The sequence below is a fragment of the Dendronephthya gigantea genome, unplaced genomic scaffold (genome assembly GCF_004324835.1).
Source record: "Dendronephthya gigantea isolate DGI-Jeju-01 unplaced genomic scaffold, DenGig_1.0 000044F, whole genome shotgun sequence".
Lineage (NCBI taxonomy): Eukaryota > Metazoa > Cnidaria > Anthozoa > Malacalcyonacea > Nephtheidae > Dendronephthya > Dendronephthya gigantea.
The window spans coordinates 608102-619270 of NW_021163054.1; the positions used below are offsets into that span (position 1 = coordinate 608102).

The window sequence follows — 11169 nt, forward strand, 5'->3', positions numbered from 1 at the left end:
ATACCACTGAAATATCTCATTAGTGCTTCATATAAAGCATTTGTAACGCAGCTTTTACCAACTCCAGCACCACCACTCAAAAAAAGTCTAAGAGGGTCATCACTTACTTTAACAGAATGTAAGACATGATAAAAAACAGCTTTTGTTCTCTGTTTAACGATCTGGCTAATTCTCTAAATTGTTCATTATCCATTCTCTTTATTAACAATTGCTCATTATCACTTGATCTTGGGAATATTCCGATATCATCTCATAAATCATATTGAGAATGTTGTTTGTTTTTTCCAGGGTCAAAACAACCAAACAGATCACTTGCTTTTTGACCAATAATCATATCCTTTTCATCAAGATGCTGTGAATTTCGGGCTACACTATTAACATGTTCATCAGATTGATCTTGGAGATCGTCAAGAGCCTTATTGAGTATGTCTGAGTGATGCTCATATGGAAAACTATTTTTTGATATCACATCTTTCAAACTCTCGTACTTCTCTTCAAACGTTCCACATCCATGATCATGATTGAGATCTTTGTCTTCATTTCTCCAAGGCACATACAGCATAAGTTGTTCTCTATAATAATTTTCGGGGTCTTTATTTTTATTGTATCGCACTGAACGAAAAACCTTTGGCACAGTTCTTTTAGTAAGTTTAAAACCACCCCTCAGATCATATTCTTCTGTTTTAAAATCAACTTCTTCAGATTGAGTCTCATATTTATATCAAATAATTTGTCATTAAAATCATTTCCATTTTCTGGTAGAAAATCATCAGTTGTTCTTGAAACATTGTTAGGACTTGCTTTTTGATTTGTACAATTATACCATGCAATGAAATCTGCCAAACACAGGTTTTCTAATTTCTTAGGTCTTCTTTGATATCTTTTAATACAGTTATCTGACTCAATATCATCTGAACTATCTGGTAACTCGTGCAATTTTTCTATTTGTTTTAGCAGAAATGTTCTTTCATCAGGAATTGTTGTGTTGATAAATTGAACTTGTCTGGATGAATGTTGTAATGGCATTTGGAGTATCAAATATACTACTTCTTGAGCACTTACTTCAACAGCGTTGAGGAATTTGTTGCCGATGTGTCTTACTTGATCTATCAACTCTTTATTTCCAGACTCAGCTTCCTTGTAAGCACTTTCAAGAAGTCTACTCATTCCTCTTTGTCCCTTTGTGATATACGAAAGAATATAAACTGCACATGAATACGGATCTAACACATACTGTATATCTAGGTTTGCTCTCCATGCTTTCAAAAGATCAAGATTATAATTGTTAATTCTTATATCCGAAGGAAGCCTTTGAAGAAAAATTGTTTCGCGTCGAATTGAGAAACAAATAGAAAGAATGTATTCATCAAACGTTAAACCTAAGCTTTGGATGAATTTGTCAAAACTTGAACTGACATTGTCGCCAAATTTCATGTTATTAAGAGTGTTTGTTATTCTTGTCAAATCGGCTTTTAATTGTGCAACGTCTTTATCCTGTAATATAGTCAAATCAAGTGGATGCAAGATCATAGTTGAAAGCATAGGAAATACTGGAAAGTTAAATCTGCAAATATTCTGACCTTTTTTTTTACACGTTTTCGCATGTCGATGTAACTGCAAGTTCAGTAACTCTGGATCAATGCCGTCTATCTCACCTTTACAAGTAACATACATGTCAACAAATGCTGTAATTTCAGAGTTATGGTTTTTGCCTAATTGGGGAGCACCTTTCACCCAAAACAATGAATGAATGTGAGGAGATCCTCTTTGTTGAAATTCAACTCTATAAAAGTAGTCCTGTATCTCACTAATGGGCTTCTCTTAACTTTTCAAAAACGTATTAAGAAATACTCTAAACATGTGTTCAAAATTTCTGGCACAAGTTACAGGGTCTTTGCGAATTAACTCCGACTTCTTTTGCCACGTCATATCTCTTATTTCATTCTCAGAGTAATTTCTGTTTTCTACAAGTCTTGCCAAAATTTTAAGAAGATGGGTCCACCTTGTTTCTGCTGCCGAAAATGAACAAAACCATGTTGGATTACCCAGTTGTCTTATCATTGCGAACAGATCTTAACTTATTTACATTGGCATCTGTCTTAAAATCTTTTGCAGTGTACCTTTTACCTTTGGTTTTACACTTACGAAGTGAGATACCAGCACTGTCTTGGATTCTTTTAATCCGAAGCTTTTTCAACTTGTAGAAAATATTAGGAACAGATTCAGCAACTCTACAATCCTGGGAACGCAACTCCCATTTACAAACTGTACTGTAATGAACAGGAATTTGGCGATCTGCATTATCAAGTCTTTTCTTTCCACAAAAAAATACTAGGAAATGACAAGTACTCTGCATCTTTATCAATAAACAACCCTAGAGGTTTGTTTCCCTCCCCTGGGGCAAAACTGAGAACATGATCAAAATCTTGCGCAGGGTCAGGTTCCACCAATAAAGTATCTACTACTCCCGATGGACGTTCTTCAACTTCACACCAAGCATCACTTTCATCAAAGAACTGTTTTTCTTGCTCATTCTGTTTTTCATTTTCAGTTAGTTGCAATGGTTGATTCTTATTGTTCTGATAATCACACGAATCAAGGTAAGACGTATTTATTTCAATACCTTCATCTTTAAATAATTTTCTATTTTCCACAAGATAACGTGTAGCTTGTAACACATTCAATGGCCTTACATTTTCGAGCATATAATGATGTTTGTAAATAAGACGGCGCTTAAGCTTTATGGGAATTGTTTGTAAATCATTTAGAGGCCTTGGTAAAGAATTTACAGTTGAGTTTACATCAGCTGGTACATTCACAACATTTCCATGAATACTAAGTTGACCTCCCCTGGGATGTTCTCGCAGTTGCATAAAAGGAATACGAGGTGATACCATTCTTTCTTCTAATGCTGACAAATTAAGTATATCAGGTTTTTCAGGAAAACCCATGCCATTTGCTTTGGAAAACACAGGCAATTTACCAGCAAGCAAACTTGAATGACAACTTTTACAAATCCATTCACTATTTTCAACACTTTTAACACTTGTAATACATAGTTTTATCATATTGGGGCTACACAAATCATACTTATAACAATTGCAATGTTGCACAGAATTTCTAAACCACAGCTGATCACAGCAAGTGCAAATATATTCAGGACCACATTCAATACTTTTATGAAAAGATTTTATCAGAGCATCAATGCCAGTAACTCGCTGTTTCTTCTCTGGAGGCACTTCATTCTTAGCTTCAGGACTTAAATGTATTTGGGAGGTTTTCTTGCTTCCAGTAACACAAGGGTTTTGCAAAAGACTGGTTTTAACTGTATTTTGATGCAAAGATGGTAAATTAGTAGTTTTCATTGTGCTTGACATATGTTTGCTGAGCTCACTTTCTAGGCCAGTGGTAACTAAATTTACCATTGAAATATAATGAAACTCATCCAAATGACCTATATGTATAGTGACTGGTTTTTCAATGTGGTGTGTGGGTTGAACAATAGTTGTCAGACTAAAATTGACAGCCGACTCAGTGATATCTATAACACAACTTAAAGCATTAGCAACTGCTTGCACAATAATAACATCACACCAAGTTCCACATAGACACAGAGTACTACACAGAGGTGGAACTCGCGGCAAATCTTGTCCCCCTGTTTTTAATGCGCATGCGCTAGGCTCTGGCAAGTGTTTTTACACTTTTTAATAAGGAAAATTCGATTTTTTAGCAGAAAAAATGCAATTTTAAAGCCAAGGGTCTTTTGCTCTTCGTTTTTTTGACAAATTTTATTTATCCATCTGACATTGCATCTTTTGGATTAAAAATGACTGCGATAATACAAATTACAACGGGAAAAAAGGGAAATACAACTACGAGGAGTGCGATTTTCACACGAAGCTTCTAGAACTGCCAGGTAAAAATTCAAAGTTTGTATTTCATCTCATAAATGTAGGTCTATTTGACTATATTCCGCCAACATACAGTCATATTTTTTTCTAGATGGCAAAACAATCTCTCAAAGTTAACTTTGAGCAGATGACAAATCAAGACATTGAATTCTACTGTTCAACAGTTCAAGATAGCAAGTTAGATGGCTATTAAAAAATGTTTTACAACGTATACGCAGTTTACTGATATTTGTGAACCCTATGTTGTCTCCTATGCGTATTATTATTTTACTTTGGACTCTTCCGACCCTCTTTGGGCCGGTACCAATGGAAATTCTAGAACTGAATTATCTAGCAGCAGCAGCAAGGTTAGACAATGGTTCTTGCATATCAGTATAAGAAATTTATGTTATTCATATATAGGTAAGCTTTTATATTACCCTTCTTATGCATTAACTGCTCAAATTATTTAGGCTTGGTCTAAATTCATTCATGTAATTAATCTCAACAAAAAGCCTTATTCTTGAATCTATCCATGCAAGGTTAATTCTACAACATTAAAACTCCATGTAAAAGGGAAGGTTAGGACACATTCATCATCATATTATAGTTTCAGAGCACAAAATATTTCTATTTTTCATTAAATATTCACATCCAGAAATTGGAAAATAGCTTTCAATCTTCTCATAGAAGCCACACAGAATTGCATAATTAATTTTAGATTAGATTGGAACTTGATTTGCATGTCCTTCATGGATATTACAATCATGTATGAACTGAAATTAATATCTGTTAGCATTTACCATTTGTGTGTAAAGTTGGATTTATACTCGTGTAAAAAGTATTGTATAATTATATAGGTAAAAGTTGTATTTGTTTATTGTAAATCCTTTGAATTCAAGTTCAAGATTCGAATAAAAAACATGTAGTTTTTGCTAGTTTTATGGCAAAATAAATTATTTTCAAAGAAATTTTTTCGTGTGTTTTGAATTGTAGAAATAACACATCAATCATGCTTGTTTTAAGATCAGCTCAGATGTTTTCTGGATGGAAAAATAACTGCCTAATTTATAATCGGAGACGATGTCGGCAATCAACTTGATATTTATAAAGAAAATCATTCGCGCTTGTATTTCTTACTTCTTTAACCTAACGCATATATTTTTTACAAAAAAACAACCATTTACCGTTTGTTTTTAAAATTTAGGCGCAAAAATGGAGATCGATAGAGCCAGCTTTAAAATATTAACATTTTTCGTCTTTCGAACACCTTTTTCCCTTACTTTAGAGTCAAAATACACTTGCCAGAGCAATTTGCGTGGCGCGTGGAATGGCGTAGGCAGGGGGACAGCAACATCAAAGGGTTCCGCCGCGAGTTCCATAACTGTATATCATTAAACCGTGACATAGAGACCACAGGTAGCCCGCTATAGATTTGCTTTTAGTTAAATATTAAATAAATTCTATGCAAAATGACATGAAGTGTCACCTTCCTTCATTCACTGCTGACATATTATCGTAGGCGCCAATTCGTGCAGTGCAGTGTAACCTTTATGTATATATTAATATAAGGTTGGCAACTCTTCACATTTCCGAATTACATACACAAACTTACACATGAAAATACTTGTACTTAAACACAAAAATATACACAAAAAACTAAATCTATGTGGGAATTGACTCTCCTAAAACATTTCCGAAACATTTGTTTGTCTTTAAAGCCATCGCAAATATGTGAAATTTACGAAAATACAAACACTTTTTGGTTTAATTTTTTGAAAAGCCGTCGGGATCCCATCACCCTGCCCTACGTCACAGCAAATACGCAATATGATTGGCTTACTTTTGAATTTTGAAATTTGTTTACGTTAACGGAACTCAACCAGCCAATTATTATTAATGTATTCAAGCCAAGATTTGTCACTAACACTTTCAATGAACTGTTCTGGATGCACACAAATATAATTTACACCTGCTTGTCTAACATCTTGATGAAAATTAGGATTTTGATACAATTGGTGTGACACAGCTTTAAAAAGACAATCTCCACCACCACCAACATCAAAAGGTATCAAATTTTTGGCTAAAAGTCTTTTCTCTAAAGTTGACATGATTCCAATTTCCTGTTGCTTTTCAGTTACATTAGTCCTAAAAAACTTCATGCCACATTCACCTTCCACTGCCTTTGGAGAAACATCTTTTACCACATCAAAATGCACTTGATTGCAGTTTTGAATGTAAAGCAAATGATCAGTTTGAGGTAATGGCTCATTCAACATAGTTCTTGAAAATTTTATCCATCTTTTATTATTCCCGAACTGTGTATATACAAAAATATCACAGCAAAATAAAGATGCAGTAGTTAAAAGTTCAATATAAAATTTCAGTTCCCCACACACCAACATTTCCCATTTTGGTTCTTAATAAGTACTCATCAACAGAACTTCCAGTATGTGGGAATAAATCAGATTCAATTCATATGATCAACTATTTTTTTCCTTATTAAACTGTGGTAACTTTGTCTTCCAGTAATTATGTAGGAAAATGACCGAAATAGACAATTTCCATCTCCATTTATTCTAGACAACTTTGTTGGAGTACCAAGAGGTTTTGGTGGTGAACATGCTAGATTGAAAATAAGAGGCAACCGAACTAAATTACATATAAAAGCCTGCAAGTCGCCACTAATTGGAAGAAAGTAATCCCATGTGCTATTTGACTAAAAAATTATACTCAACTCACTCATGTTTCATTACATGGACATAAATATGAATAATATGCCGGATCAAAATATGTATCACCTGTAAGTAATAATAAGCTGGTTTATTTCTAAACATAATACATTGAACATTACAATATTGATAACAACATTATCAAGATGGCGGCAAGTCGGCTATTAATATCGCATGATGTTAATGCACATAATTGTAAATTACGTAAATAAAATTGTTCTTAATTTTCTTGTATGATTGCATGGCGACTTTAGTAATTATAATAACTTGTAGGTACACCACGTAAGTATTAAATACTGCAAAGCTTTCGGTGCGTTAACCCGGACCTTAATTAGTGCAATTACTTGAATACACGTTTGCGCGTCACTTAAATATCATGTTAGTCGTGATTAGTTTGCTCGCGCTATTAATTAAACGGTTTCATTTAATTAAGTTCTAATTAATGCGCGCGCCCTAGACAAGTATTTGACTAAGAGACACCGAAAAGAGCACGCCACATACTATTAAGTGGCTTTCCCTCTTGGACGATAGTTTGATGTTTATAAATTTCAATAGATTCTCTCATTTTACGAGAGACAGTAAACTTATCGTTTGCTAAAATGGTAGCATCGTTCCATTTAATGCGATGATCATAAGTCCATGCATGGTGAGCTACTGCAGACTTATCCAGTTTACCTTTCTCGCAGTTCGTCTTATGTTCTTTAAGACGTATTGAGAGATTTCTACCGGTCTCTCCAATGTAAACCAAACCACATTCACATGGAATGCGGTACACACCAGGTTTCTGTTGTTCATCGACGCCATCCTTGTGTGTGTAAAGAGCGCGAAACAATTTGTTATTGCTAGAATGGTAAACTTGTATTCCAACTTCTTTTAAAATCCTAACGATTTTATATGAAGCTGGGCCAATATATGGTAAACAGACAGAGGATAGATATTCCGTGTCTTGCCTCTGTCTTTGCTGTTCATTCATAGCATGTTCTATGAATTTCTTAGGTTGAATTGTTCTTGCTGAAACTATAAACACTTGATATTCAACATGAAGCAAATATTTTTAAGAACAAAAACAAACTGATCAAAACACGTTGAGCATCAAAGTTACAATATTCACGGTTGATACACGGATTATATGGTAGCAATGCGGTAAAAATATACGGTAAATATATAAACGGTAGAAACGGACAAAAAGAACAGTCGAACAGACTCCTCGCAAAGAAATTAAATTTACCATGTAGATACTAAATACCAAGAATAAATGACAAAAACTTACCTTCAGTAATTTGTCTTTCGCAGTTCATTTATATTATTATTCACTGCATATACAATCTCCGTTCAGATTGGCTAGCCACCTACAAATAATTCCTGATATTTGTAATTATGACGTCATATTTACAAATAATTCCTGGTATTCTGTAATTGTGACGTCATATCGGCAAATAATGGTTATAAAAATTGTTGACGCCAGCAAAAGCTGTTTACTTTTTGAAAAACTAAACAAATATGACGAGGTTCGCTTCTGTTTCTACAAGCGACATTCAAAAGCTTTTGGACGACAAAGATGCAAATAATACTAAGAAAGCAACAAAGCACACTTTGAACATATTTACAACATATTTAAAGGAGTAGAAATTGAATGAACCTTACGAGAAAGACACTTTAGCTAAAGTTTTGAAATTATTCTATATCGAAGCTAGAAAAGAAGACGGCACAGCATACAGCAAAAGCTCCCTGAATTGCTTGAGAGTGTTCTTGATTAGTCTGCGCATGCTATACCAAACTTTGTACTTACCAAAGTTTTATTTACAAGCCAACAATTTATTAAGAACTTTGTTTTTTTCACTATAATGAAAAACTTTATATAATAAAGGCTGATAAATACTTTTCGAAACATTGTCAATGTTATTCCGTAACATTGGGATGTCTTTTAAACATTATTATTACTTTTAAAAGAGAAAAAAATTAAATAAAGAACCTACCTGGATCATCGCAATCCACAACTAGTCCGAGAATTTGTGAAAGAAAAACTTGAATATATTGATTTCCAGTTCTTTGAGATTGGACCCTGTTTCGCTGAAGTTACCAACTATATTTTCCATGAACAATTCAGCACAAACCGAGAACATGGCAGAATTTGTGAACACAAGGTTCTAATAGCTTGAAATGCTGCTTAATACAGTCAAGCATACCAAACAAACGTAAACCCTATACCAATTGATCTAACATGGGCATTTTCCAACTAAATTCATACAGCCGATTGACATAACCAAGATTCGTAACACAAATAACAGGGACCAAAAACAATAACGAATCATCACGTTTATTGACATTTTCGGTGCTAGACCAATCAGAATGCGGCAATGGTGACAATGTAAACAGAAGGAGTGGTGAAAAAACCACCTTCTTTTCGAGCCATTGTGCAATTGGCTATCACAATTTTTGCCTCAAAAGTGAGCAATTGTGAAATTGCGTATTATTTTCTTAAACTTCCTAGTGGGGTTTTTTAAAAATCAGTCTAGAACGCAAAATTTCACAACTTGAATTTTTGTGTTCTACCGTGCGGCGTGCGGAAAATGGTTGAAATTGTTTTTAATTATTAAACCTGTTATATCTTCTATATAGGTCCACTTTAATCAAAGCTATCTTTTCAAACGTTTGCGAAGTTTTTTACTTACACAGCATACGTCAGAGCCTTATGATCGACAGGTCAGGTGACTATTGAGTATTGTATGACTAAGGACAATTGTATCCGGTTGTGTGTCAAGCCAATTTTTTTTCGCCACTGGCTAATTTTTGATAACAAGTCGTGGATGTTTATTTCCGACAGGATATTTTGCTCATTTTCATAATTGTCTTTATCAAAGACAAATTATAAGTTGTTGTGGTTGTGGTCGCTGTCTTCGTGACCTGCATTCCCCGTTTCTTCGATGAGGCTGGATTCATTTACAGCTTTGCCAAGTACCTCTACTTGAACGATGCATCAGGAACGAATGACAGTGTGGACAATCAAAGAAAAACAAATGCTTTTGAATTTAACACACACTCTCGATCTCTCACAGCTAATTACAGAACCTACTCGTGTAACGGATACTTCACACACTTTGATTGATGTTATTTTGGTAAACAATGAGCATCGCATCGCCAATTCCGGTGTTGTCCCTGTTTCGTTGAGTGATCACTTTCTTGTCTATTGTATCATAAAAGCAGGTGTCAAGAAAGCACCGTCTAGAACTATTGAATATCGCTCATATAAGAATTTTGATGCTTTTAAAAACGATCTAAACCGCGTTCTACAGGGTGTCTCAAAAAAAACGCAAAACTTAAATATGCAGAACATTAATACAGCTCTAAAGCGCAATAGAGACACACCTCTGGGAATTGAAAATGGCTCTTAATCCTTCATTTACAATGCTAAAAGTCATTTTAGCTGAACTATGGTGCAAACCCGAACAATATTAATATTTTTGCATATTTAAGTGGTTGCGTTTTTTTTGAGACACCCTGTATGGCATATTTTAGAAAATGAGGCAAACATCGATGATGCATTATATACCTGGAATAAATTATTCTGTGACATTGCAAATTTGCATGCGCCGATGAAAAGACGCAGAGTACGGGGTGTGCCATTACCATGATTGAATACAAAGATAAATGAATTAATGAGAGATCGTGATTATTATCACCGCAAGGCTATGAAATCAAATTCGCCTCATCATTGGGCTGAATATAAAAGACTTAGAAATTTAGCAAATCGTAAATCTACGCAAGCAAAATCGGAATACTATTGTAATATGATCAAAGAAGCTAAAGGTGATGCTTCAAAAGTATGGCAAGCTTTAAATGAAGTTTCCTCTCGTAAGGCTAAAACATCGGGTCCACAGTGTATTATTGCTGATGGGATCAGTTATGTGACTCCCTCATCGATTGCATCTGCATTGAACTATTATTTTGCTTCAATAAGGAAGATTCTTGCTGATAAAATAACACCCGTTCCCGCTTATTTATCCTTAAATAAACACTTGGAAATATTCGAATTGAAAGAAATTGATGAATCAATTATTCTTCAACATTTTACGAACCTAAAGACCAATAAAGCTATTGGTCTAGATAAGATCAGTGCAAGGTTATTGAAATGTGGCGCACCAATAATCAGTTCCTCTATTACGAAATTCATTAATTTGTGGATTCGTTCTGGTGAATTTCCAGAGATTTGGAAATGCTCTAAGGTTACTGCTTTGTTCAAGAAGGGTGACCGAACAAATGCAAGTAATTATCGACCTATTTCAATATTACCCAGCCTTAGCAAGATCATGGAGAAAGTAGTCCATGCTCAATTATATGAGTATCTGATTTCGAACAATTTGCTCTCCAACAAGCAATTTGGATTTTGCTCTAAAAAGTCAACAACCACAGCTTTGTCTGCATTTGCAGATGAAGTGCTAATGAATATGGAAAAGGGGAACATTTGTGGTGCCGTGTTTCTGGATCTGACTAAGGCATTCGACACTCTCGATCATGGAATTTTTATATCAAAACTGTCCTCTATGGGC

General features: G+C 34.5%; 1 pseudogene; it reads right to left on the bottom strand.

Annotated features, from left to right (window-relative positions):
* Positions 1-536: 536 nt before the first annotated feature.
* On the bottom strand, positions 537-1167 carry LOC114527361 (annotated as a pseudogene).
* Positions 1168-11169: the final 10002 nt, after the last annotated feature.